We start from the raw sequence: 12,318 nt of genomic DNA, 5'->3' as shown, positions 1-12,318 counted from the left end.
GAGAGGTGGAGACATATTATCTCCAGAAAACTGAGGTTGCTGAACCACCACTTAACAAAGAACAGGATAGCCACATCTAAAGGCCTGAGAGAAATCTAAATAAACCCACAAGGCTCCTCTCTGAAGTGCATCCAAACCCCATTTTTGGTGCACGGGCCCATCAGAAAAAGGTACTGGAAAATATCACCTGGCATAGGGATTGTCCATACTGTGCTCCCTATTTGCTATCTGGGGGGCAGTTCTTCAGATTTGGCCATACCACTGCCTCTCAGCAGTCTCAGACCCACCTCACAGCCTCTTCTTTCTTTCGGCCAGGTCTGCAGTCCAGTCCATCTTAAGTCTTGCATTCTGGTCATTGTAATGAATGAGCCGTATTCATCCTTTTGGAAACACCATTGAATTCGCTAGAGTTACACCAGGGATTAATTGGGCACAGCATGACAAAGGACACAAGAGTGTATTCGTCGCTTTAAAACCAAAAAGGGGGGAAACAGCTTTTTCCTTCCCTTTGAGTCTGTTAAGCAAGCAGACAGGAAAGGGGAGGAGCTGGAGTTCTCCTGGGTTCTGAGGGCAAAGATAGCCCTCAGTGTAAATACATGTTTATTATAAAATGTTATAGTGAACATATTAGTGAGACCAGACAGGATTGCATCTGGTCTGAACACACTAAGCTTAAGGCATGGCATAAATATAGAAGCCGAACAGTCTGATGTAAGAGTCATCTGTACTCTCTAACTCAAGTGAAGGGGGAAGTGAGTGAGCTTTCTTCACTGCAATTTATCACACACTGCTATGTGTTAGTCTTAAGCTAGCCAAACCATGCTTGGTCCTGATGTGCAAAAGACCCCAATAAACTTTTCACTCTGCCTATAGAATTCTGTACTGCATGTTCAGCAGTTTTTTAACATGCAGTTAGGTTTGCCCAGATGTGGTCTACAATCATGGGTAACTGTTTGCTTAACAGGGTTAAACAAGTGTTAAAGCTTATCACAATGGTACAACAACCTTGCCTCGGTGTAGGTAAGCATGGGATGGAGGGGTCAAATTTTACCTCTCCCATCCCTAAATGTACATTTTCAAGCTACTTTCATTACTGTTATAAAGCCCAGTGCTTTGATTAGCTGACATTCAATGCTTCCTTTTGGGAAAGAGAAATTGTGCCTTGTTACAAAGTGTCTGCTGACAACACTCTTGGTATCTTTCCTCCCACCCCCCACATGCAGTTTAATAAATATCAGCATTATGAAAAGGTTAGAAAAGGATGCAGTGCTTTATAGTTTAGGAATGTGATGGTTCCCCAGTTGAAAATTGGTTTGAACATAGATCTAATGAAGTTCATTGAGGACCTATTACTCTTTGGTCCCTCAAGAATACAGGTATTGATAATAAATGATAATGAATTAATGAATAAGGACAATTCAGTGAATTATAGACTAATCAGTTTAACTTCGGTACCCAGAAAGATAATGGAGCAAATACTCAAACAATTAATTTGTAAGCACCTAGAAGATAGCAAGGTGATAAATAACAGTCATTATGGATTTGTCAAGAACAAATCATGTCAAAGCAACCTAATCACCTTCTTTGACAGGATAACAAGCCCTGTGGACACAGAGGAAGCTGTAGATGTGATAGAGTTCCAGAGGGGTAGTCGTGTTAGTCCGTATACAGCAAAAACAACGAGAGTTCTATAGCACTTTAAAGACTAACACATTTAATTTCAGCAGGCATAAGCTTTCGTGGGCTTCAGCCCACTTCCTCAGATGCAGTTGGTAGAAATAATACAGCAAATATTGGCAACATATATAGGAAGCAACATATACATATCCAAGGGCATAGACAACAATGGGGTAGGTGGATGAAAGCCGGATACTTGAGGCCTAATGACAACCATTGAGTAGGAGGTGAGAACTACCAACTGCATCTGAGGAAGTGGGCTGAAGCCCACGAAAGCTTATGCCTGCTGAAATTAAATTTGTTAGTCTTTAAAGTGCTATAGAACTCTCATTGTTTTTGCTGTAGATGTGATGTATCTCAACTTCAGTAAAACTTTTGATAATGTCTCACATGACCTTCTCATAAGTAAACTAGGGAAATATAGTCTAGATGAACCTACTATAAGGTGGGTGCCCAACTGTTTGTAAAAGCATACTCAGAGAGTAGTTATTAATGGTTCGCAATCAAGCTGGATGGTTGGGGTACCACAGGGATCTCTCCTGGCTCCGATTCTATTCCACATCTTCATAAATTATTTGGATAGTGGCCTGGAGAGTACACTTACACAGTTTGTGGATGATACCAAGCCAGGAGGGGTTGCAAGCACTTTGGATGACAGGATTAGAATTCAAAATGATCTTGACAAATTAGAGAAAGGGTCTGAAATAAATTTGATGAAATTCAGTAAGGACAAATGCAAAGTACTACCCTTAGGAAGCTATAATCAATTCCATAAATACAGAAAGGGGAAATGACTGCCTAGGAAGGTGCACTGAAGAAAAGGATTAAACTAAATATGAGTCAGCAATGTAATATTGTTTAAAAAAAAAAAGCAAACATCATTCTGGGATGTATTACCAGGCATGTTGTAAGCAAGACACGAGAAGTAATTCTTCCACTTCACTCAGCACTGGTAAGGCCTCAACTGGAGTACTGTGTCCAGTTCTGGACCCCATACTTCAGGGAAGATGTGGACAAATTGGAGAAAGTCCAAAGGAGAGCAACAAAAATGATTAAAGGTCCAGAAGATTTGACCTATGAGGACAGATTGAAAAAATTGGCTTTGTTTAGTCTGGAGAAGAGAAGATTGAGGGGAGAAATGATAACAGTCTTCAAGTGCGTTCAAGTGTGTAAAAGGTTGCTATAAAGAGGAGGGTGATAAATTGTTCTTCTTATCCCCTAGGGAGAGGACAAGAAGTAATTGTGGGTCCAAATTCTTGAACCCAGACCTGCAACTCTTCTGACAGTTGCTGCAGCCTGGCCTCCACTGAAAGTCTGCTGAAACCTGCTACATTGAGAAGCTAGAAGGACTATAGCCTCAGTCAAAGCCCTACTTACGGGAGCCCTGTTTAGAGGATTGCCCAGCTCCAATGATTCGTCCAACCCGCTATTTAAGACAGAATGAGGAACAGGAAATTTGTCTGAGCAACGAGGTGATTTCCTGTTGTGCCTGCTTCCTGCACCCACCCCTGTTCCCGATTCCTGCTTCACTCCTGCCTTCACTCCTGTTCCCGCTGTTCTCCTGCTCCATGCTTGATCCTTGCCTCTCCTCCAGTTCCTGCCCTTACACTTTGCCTCCAGTTATCAGTTACCAGTCCGGGCTCCGGCTTCTGACCTTGACTCTGGCTTGACCCTTGGCTCTGGTAATTGGCAATTGACTCTGGTGCTGACCCTTGGCTTTGTTCCCCAACCTGGGTGCTTGCTCCGCCCACTAGACATGACTCCTGCTCTGACTGCTAGGCCAGATTGCCTACATCCCAGTCCATAACAGTAATAGGCTTAAATTGCAGCAAGGGAAGTTTAGGTTAGACATTAGGAAAAACTTCCTCATTGTCTGGGTAGTTAAGCACTCGAACAAGTTACCTGGGGAGGTTGTGGAATCTTCATCATTGGAGGTTTTTAAGAACAAGTTAGACAAACACCTGTCAGGGATGGTCTTGCTTTAGATAATACTTAGACCAGATTCAGTGCAGGGGACTGGACTTGATGACCTTTAGAGGTCCCTTGCAGTCCTGCATTTCTATGATTCTGTGTTTTATTAGATTGTATCTGCATCTGTACACAATAAGCACTACTAAACAGTCATTAAAACAGCATCCAAACCTGACAGTGGAAAGACTCCCATTGACTTTGGTGGACATTGGATCAGGTTCCTGGTGAGAAAGGAGCTCCATTCAGTATCACGCAGTACATTCAAATACAGATTAGTCTTTTAATTCTTTGCTTTCTGTACTATCTCAGGAGCAGAGCAAGGTGTGGTATTGTTTTGGGTGATCCGTGCAGCTGAACTGTCTCCCATGCTCTTGTGTCCCTATTTACTGCTGAGGGCAGACCACTTCCCTTGCATAAGATCCCATTTTAGCACAAGCTGCTGACACTCTATCTAATGTGAGACTGACCTCACTAGCCATGCAGATCCACACACTGTTCAGGGAAATAGCCACTAGTACTCAATGTCTGCAAATTCCAAAACAAGCAGGATCCCTATCTCTCTATTTATAATGTGCTATAATTGTCTTGAATGAAAGCTGTGACTATCAGTAAGGTCAACACGGTCATATTAGTCTTACCCAAAACTGCTTACACAGCATCACTGTAATGTAGAGAGACATGCCTCGGTGCATTCGTTGCTCTGTATGAAACAAATAGACATATACGTGAATCTTATGAACCATATTAGAGGACAGAGGTTTCCTAGTTCCTGAGAAGTTTGTATTTGGCAAGGATGTATATACACTGATCAGCTAGAATAGGAATGAGGAAATGGAACCGGTTTAGGCAAAAGCAGGAGTAAATATTCTTTCAGCAGCAAGATTACTATAGTGTTGCTAGTCAAGTTGCTATAGTGTAGGGCAGGATTAGTCAATTATTTTTTGTCAAGGTCCAAATTTTTGGCCAAGGTCCAGACTCCAGAGAAAATAATAATAATAAAAGTAAATCAAAAGATTTGAGGGTCTGTTCAAAAGCATCTGGAAGTCTAGATTTGGCCCATAGTCCACCCATTGACTACTCCGGGTATAGGGTCTGTGAGCATTTCCATTATAATCACATCTTTCCAAATACATTTATAATCTGGATGTAAATAGGATTATAGTAGGTAAAGATGATGGCTTATCTGATCATTGAGTCCAAATGGTCAATTAATCCAAGTTTTATTTTAAATTACTTTATATTTTTTATTGGTGGGGAAGGCATTGTGTGAAACCTGAAAAAGATTTCAGTTTTGAAACTGAATGTTCAGGCAATCTGTTTATACTGGGCGTGATCATTTACACACACCTTTTTGAAAAGCAATGCAATGTGGTCAAGTAACTTTCATTTTAAAAGGGGAGTGTATATCATACTGCTTTCCAGAAAGTGAATTCGGCATATGATTTGATCAGTCTGGCTGGATAATCTCTCTCCCTAATGTAGTTGTAAAACAGATATGTCAGGAAACAGAAAGTTTATGAAATGACTACGTACATTTGAAGATGTTCCCTATTTTTATGCTTATTATTTTTTTCATGTTCTCTGATGTTGGCTGCTAGTGGATTTGTTGAAATAACAAACAGAAGAGGGAAAGAGGACTACATTAGCATGAACTGCTTTTTAATGTAAAGGGCTTGAGTAATAGTCATTAAACTTCACTTGAGCTTCAAGGTTTTAATCCCTTAAACATATTTTACTGAGAAATCAGTTTTTCCTAAAAATGCAAATAAAGGCTCTGTTTACCCAATCAGAAATTTTTCATTGTCAAGTGATGATGATAATTTCCCCCCTTTTTCGTGTAATAATATTCAAAAACCTTCTAACCCTTCGGAACCTATTCTATGTACAATGAAACCGATCAGCTTTTAGATTCTCCACTTTCTCCAATCTTTTTGCAATTATTTTTTATAACATTTCAAATCAACATGTAATAAAGGGAGATCAGATTGTGGAAGGCTCAATTTATTTTGGATTTACCTTCTTGGGGAATTACTGAATCGGTAGCTATCCTCTCTGTATAGGGTATCATATTTTCCATAATATCTGTAACTGCTTCTAAAATCAGGGTGGCTAAATCTCTTAATTTTTATTTGTAGACTTCGCCATTAAAATGGTTTTATAGAATTCTCTACTTTAACATATTGCTTTGCCAGTTAACTGATTGTAGAGTAGACTTTCTGAAATTTCTATGGGAGGTGTAGGCTTTTCTATTGGTGCACCCAGTTAGTTTTGAATTGGCTATCAAATTCTTAAGAGTAATAACATTTAAAAATTTCTCATCTGGGTCTTCTTGTGCTGCTGCATGGAAGTTTTAGTAAAGTACAGGAAATGCTTCAGCTGTGTTATTGAATGTTTTCCTGTGTTTTAAATGTTTTGGGGCATTTTCTATTTGTTTACCATTCTGCCTCCAAACAGAAAAAAGGGAAGGGAACGGAAAGAAAAAGACCTGGAAAAAGTATAAAACTGATTTAGAAACACAGCACAAGTGAACAGGAGATCAAAGAATATGCCAATCTAAAAACATACAGTCTAGTTGTCTACCAAACTGACCAGTAAAACTGAGCAACAATTCAAACATGATATTTTAATGTGGCAACAAATCAGCAAACTTCTGGCCTACCTATCAGTGAAGGGCCTGGTGTGAAGCTTATCAGTCAGTGGAAAGAATTTGGAATTGGCTTTGGATCAGGCCCCAAGGCCTCCATCCTGCAATCTGATCTGTGTTGATGGACCCTTGTGCCCTGGGGAGGTCCGCTGAGTTCCACAGGACTCTGTATAGATGTAAATGTCTCTCCACGTACATTAGATTGCTGGATCCTGGCCTAAGAAAGCTACAGGCATCCAGAGCGTTAGTTGAAAGCATAATGAGTTTTAGTAGGAAGATTTACCTCCTTGTGTTAGGAAAAGGTGAAACTTTGTGACAAACAAGTGCTGGATTATTGACTAAACAAAATCCAGGTGGCTAACACCTTTTGAACAGAATAAAAACATGTCGGTCTTTCCCCTGTTGTTTTTGTTTGGACTTCCTTTGTTCCCTCAAGTAATTACCAAAGATGCTTTGAAAGCACTGAACTGTATAAAGAGGGAAGCAATCCCACTAGCAAGGACACTTCAAGACTGAAAAATCATTCCAAACTCAGAACTGTCATCTCGCCCAGCTTTCTTCTGGGACTATGGATCCAAGCTCTCGGAGAAGTTCTCAAGAACTGAAACCAATCACCTCTTGCCTGCATTGGTGAGGAAAATTGCTTTTGCAGCTAATATATACTGGACTTTTGGTTTGGGGGCTCATTTTATAAGTGTAATAATTAAAGCCTTTCTGTCATTATCAAATGAGTATTGTGTCAATTCCTGAACGCACTAATATCAGATCCCAGTTGGTCAGGTAACAAGCTGACACAATATATTCCCCAAACTATCACATTCTCTACTTAAGACTTGCCATAAAAGATCTAAAGGTTGATAGTTGGGGAGATTTCTCAGGGACTTTTGTTTTCAGGAAGCTCAAACCAAATTGAAATACTTAAAAGAAATCAAATAAAGGCCTGGCTGGGATAAATAAACCTGCTTTGTAGATGACTCTCCCTTAGAGGTTAGCAGAAGGCTTATTGGTTACCAGAGAGCTTCCTGGTTGACCTTCAGGTCACTTGCTCTTGAACAAGCAGAAGGAGAGTTGAGTATATGAATCCATATCCTACAATGTCAGTAAATGTGTTTTTTAGTTGATTAAGTTATGGTATGTGTATATAATACACATGGACTGATAAGTGAGACCTCTCAGCACTTAGTCAGACTTGGTGGTAAAATCTGAATAGCTGGTCCTAAATTCTGCAGCGAGGGCTCTGGATTACATGGCACTTTGGTGAAGCAGGTTGGAAATTCTGTAGCAGCTTGATTTAAAATGAGAATGGGTATTGTACTGAATTCAATACAAAGATGAATGATACAATTAATGCAGGAGCCCCATGTATAATTTCATGTATTTTATATTGTCCCACAGCAAGATTCAGAGAGGGATTGGACATATATATGAGTAACAAGGACATCCGAAGTTTTATAGTTAATACTAACAAATCTTTTGGAAGGGTGATAATAACCTCATGGTTCAGGCTTAAACCAATCTCTAACTGTTAGAGATTTGAATGAAAAATTAATGGGGGGCAGATTATCCCACATCTGCTTATTGTGTGGTTCCTGAACTCCCCTCTGAAGCATTTGGTGCTGGACACTGTTAGAGACAAGATGTTTTACTACATGGACCATGGGTCTGAGCCAATCTGGCAATTCTGGTGTTCCCATATTTTCAGTTTGCAGCATGCCACAGATTTGTGAGTGGACAAGGCATAGCAATATCATAGAAGGTGTCAGGGTATGAGATGGACAATTTGGCTGGCAGGTAGAGACAGGTGGGGTGTATTGGCATCTGTTGGGCAATTTAGGAATTTTGGAATAAGTACATTAGCTGATATTTCTGCTAAAATGATTACCAGAGATAGAGTTAACAATGTTAGTTAAAAGATCATCTTTGTGTTTCAGCATTAACAACCTGATAAATGGGTAGCTCATACCTTTCTGAGCTATTGTTTCAGGCTATCTGTAAACTCAAGAATATAACCCTGACTGTTGATGTTTGGTTCCTGTTTTCAAGGTTAACATATGAGGGCTGGAGACTTTTTTTATACAAGAAAGCATAGATTCTGCAGAACAATTCTGTGGGAAGACATGAGCAAGAGGTGAATTTCATGGCTGTGGAATGGCTTTGGCCTTAACTCTGGATTGCCTGAATGTTATGGGTGTGAATCAGATTCCAAAAGCTAAGTTTTTCCCTTAATTATACCCATGCAACTTCACTGAATGAAACAGGCCTGCGTTCAGTATGGTTTTATAGTCCATGCAGGCCAAGTTTGTGGCTTGCTTTCTTGGCATCTTACATTACAAGGAGCATCCGATATTTGAATCCTAAACTTATCTCTGCCCCAGAAAAACCTGTTAGTCAATACTTTTTATAATAACCATTTTGTAGAGATCAGAAAATCTGAGTCATGATCCTAACCATTTTACTTAGGTTAAATAAATGAATCCTTGCCACAAGTGAACTCCCTGCATTGAGAACTTTTTGTTTTATCTCTAACACACATATGAATGAAAGCCTGTTACATCTTTGGGCTTTGAAGGCTTTGTTCTGAGGCTGTTTTTCCTGGTATATTGTCCTTGGTTATTCTTTTAGTCTTGTTTTGCAAGCAGGCCCAGTGAGTCAGCTTGTTTATTTGTGGTGGGATTTTTGGCCAGCCTATTTGTTCTCTTTTAATGTCTCTTTGCTCATTTCTCTACTGCATTTAGAGGTGCATGTCCCAATTTTCTCCAGGCTTGTCTAGATTAGAGAAATTTGTATTCGTGTAATGACTACAACCCCCTCGTGTAAACTCACTATACCAGTAAACCCACTATTCCAATGTAAGACAGGGCTTGTACTGATGTAAATCTCCTCTTTGACTGGTGCAGTGCATCTACACTGGGGGTTTGTGTTAATGTATTACAAAAAACCCCAGCAACAACAAAAATTAACCCAGTATAGACAGAGCTGATATCTTGTTTCTTCTGATACATTTTCACCACTGCTTCACTGTGATGATGGAACTTACTCACAGGGACGGGGTGGGGCAGGAGGGGGATTTGCCATTTCAGAGCAAAGACCAGCAATGATAAATGCAGGAAGCTCAGAAGCGAGTCTGTTCCCATAGTGTATTTTTCTGTTTTCACATTCTTTTTACACATGGGCTCATGGCTTTCACTTGCCAGCTTGGGTAATGAATCTACATGGGTCTTGATTTCTAGTTACACACTATATATATTATGTTAGATACTTTTTGTGTGTCTATTCCTCCACTAAGAAGGGAATGATTATTATTGTTTGTGGTAGGCCCCAACCAATGATCAAGGCCTCATTGTGCTAGCACTTTACAAATAAGTAGAACAAAGACAGTCCTTGCTCCAGAGAGATCATGTTTTACGACTATAACAATGCACAACTGGTGGATAAACAGACAAATTGGGGTGAAATTGGGGATGAGGTAACCGTAAAAAAAGAGGACATTTGCATAAGTAAGCAGTCTGACGGGTCAAAGCAGTTGCGTGAAATGAGCCTAGTTGTATTCATTTCTTCCCCTTCATGGAATTTGCATTGTGGATACAACCATCAAGATGATGGATAATGTTATACTACCACAGGGTGCTGTACTCACCACTGGAGCACCTCCTTCTGGCAGTGTCTGGGGAGTAGCTCTTCCAGTCAGACATCCCTCCTGTGTTTACTCATTCTGTCATTCCTCTGCCTTCTTTCTTGGGAGTTGGCTGCTCCTGCTTCATGGCGTGGCGCGCTGGCTAGGTCACTGTCGTCTTCCCCTTCTGGGGTATCAAAGTCTCTCAGGACCCGCTGTCCCAGGCAGTCTTTCCTCTCACTGGCCTTAGTGGCACCACTGCCCAGAGGCTAGTAGAGGACTGAGGACCACCCTCTACACTGGCTTCCAGCCCAAGGACCCTACAACAAGCAATCAAGGTCTGTACAGTCCCAAATCTCACTGTTGTATCCCTAGACTACTTCCTACCTTACCTTCTCTCATTCTGAGAGAGGCTGCCATTTCTCTCTCTGCAGCCCTCTTCTGCCCTTAGCTACTGGGCTTTACACAGGCCCCTCCTGTTCATATCCTCATCTCTAATTAGTCCTTGCTCCCTGATTCCTCCTCCAGCTGCAGCCTAAGTGGTTACTGGCCCACCAGGCCACCTTAACCCCGTCAGATCTTGTATGGGATGGACACCCCATTATATATATACACACATCTTAAAAAATACAATTATATGAAAATGGTTAAAAGATGTTTTAAAATATGCTCTTAGAACAACCTCAAATAGTTTGTGGTATTTAGATCAAAACCAACTACCAAAAATATTTGGCAAAATTGTCCATTTATCTTTATTTTTAAGTATTTGTTCTTTTTAATTAAGATTTCTTTTTGACAGTGTATTGTCTACACATGGGCTTAGGTCGGTTTGACTATGTCTCATAGGGGTGTGGATTTTTTCACACCTTTGAGAAATGTAGCTATGCTGATTTAACTTTTCAGTGTACACCAGACCTAAGATTATATTCTTCCTTTTTTCCCAAGTGGATGGCAGTCAGAAAGTCTAGTGTCAAGAGTCCTGTTCCCATTAAAATCACATCTAACAAAAGTCAATGGGAGAAAAAGTGAGGCAATGAGAAATTGTAGAGGAGCATTGAAAGTATGGGAAACAACTTTCTATAGAGGTGACGGCAGTTCAGTAGTGGGTGAAGTGAAGCAAAATCTATACATATGGTGAAATCCATTTGTAATTAGGTGATTTTGTTCACAAAACAACTTCACTGTGGCCTCAGTCCTGCAATGAACTCTACTCAGGCAGATCCAATTGCAGAATTGAGATTGCCCCATAACCAGAATTGTGATGATTACATTGAAACAATCTGGGGTAACTCATATCACTTGGGATTGGGGTCCATTGTGCTAGGTGCTGTACAAACACATAGGAAGAAACTTTCCCTTTCTCTAAAGGTTTACTAATTTGACACACTATCCAACAAGGGCTCAGTTTTGCAAGGTGCTGACTGCTCTGGCTCTGACCCACAAAAGCACTTAAGCATATGCCTCACTTCAGTGGGACTACTTGCCTATGTAAAGTTAAGCACATGTTTAAGTGCTTTGCTCATTCAGTGCCAAAATGCTCAAAACTTTTCAGGATCAAGCCCCAAGTAAGTATGATAAACAATAGGAGGAGAAAGTGAAAAGGAAAGACAAGGTGTAGGATAATACAATCGCATCGCTACATACATTTGAGAACTCGTGGAGAAATGATGAGGTCCCAGATGACTGGAGAAGGTCAAACATAGTACCTATCTTCGAAAAAGAGGATACAAGAATTATAGACCATCAGCCTAACTTTGATATCCAGAAAAAAACTGGAACAAATTATTAAAGAATCAGTTTGCTCAAACTTAGAGAATAATAGGGTGGTAATAGCCGATATGGATTCATCAAAATCAAATCATGCCAAAGCAATCTAATTTCCTTCTTTGATGTGTAATTGGCCTAGTGGATAAGGGGAAACTGTAGACGTGCTGTATCTGGATGCTAGTTAGGTTTCTGACACAGTCCCATATGACATTCTCATAAGCAAACTAGAGAAATATGGAAATTACTATATGGTGGGTGCACAAGTGGCTGAAAGACCATTCTAAAAGAGTAGTGATTAATGGTTCACTGTCAAACTGGGAAGATATATCAAGTGGGGGTCTCCCAAGGGTCTGTCCTGAATCTGGTTTTATTCAATATTGTCATTAAGGATGTGGAAGAAAAAGTGAAGAGTACACTTATAAAATTTGCGGATGAACGCAAGCTGGGAGCGGTTGCAAACACTTTGGAGGACAGGATTAGAATTCAAAATGGTCATGCAGCCTGCAGAAGGGGACTGGCTGAGCCCCCAACCAAGAGGTAGACACTGCAACATTGATGGTCAGTACAGGGGAAAGCAAGAAGGGAGAAGTGAAGGACACACTCCCGTACTTCTGGGGTGGGGTTGGCTCCTTGAGTTCATGAATTC

At 40.4% G+C, this 12,318-nt stretch overlaps 1 long non-coding RNA gene across 2 annotated transcripts; it reads right to left on the bottom strand.

Annotated features, from left to right (window-relative positions):
• Positions 1 to 3,847: 3,847 nt before the first annotated feature.
• On the bottom strand, positions 3,848 to 11,602 carry LOC137157629 (uncharacterized). Of its 2 annotated transcripts, XR_010921161.1 has the most exons (4): positions 11,550 to 11,597; positions 9,930 to 10,092; positions 4,287 to 4,348; positions 3,848 to 3,869 (listed from the first exon to the last, which is right to left on the bottom strand). It is a non-coding gene; the product is annotated as an uncharacterized lncRNA (long non-coding RNA). The 2 variants fall into 2 exon arrangements; XR_010921160.1 differs by having other exon boundaries at positions 9,930 to 11,602.
• Between the last annotated feature and the right edge of the window lie 716 nt (positions 11,603 to 12,318).

This window comes from Emydura macquarii, unplaced genomic scaffold (assembly GCF_026122565.2).
Source record: "Emydura macquarii macquarii isolate MOO-44397 ecotype Brisbane River unplaced genomic scaffold, CSIRO-AGI_Emac_v2 contig_1551, whole genome shotgun sequence".
Classification (NCBI taxonomy): Eukaryota; Metazoa; Chordata; order Testudines; family Chelidae; genus Emydura; species Emydura macquarii.
The sequence above is the reverse complement of the archived record's forward strand: the minus strand, read 5'-3'. Positions and strand labels throughout refer to the sequence as shown.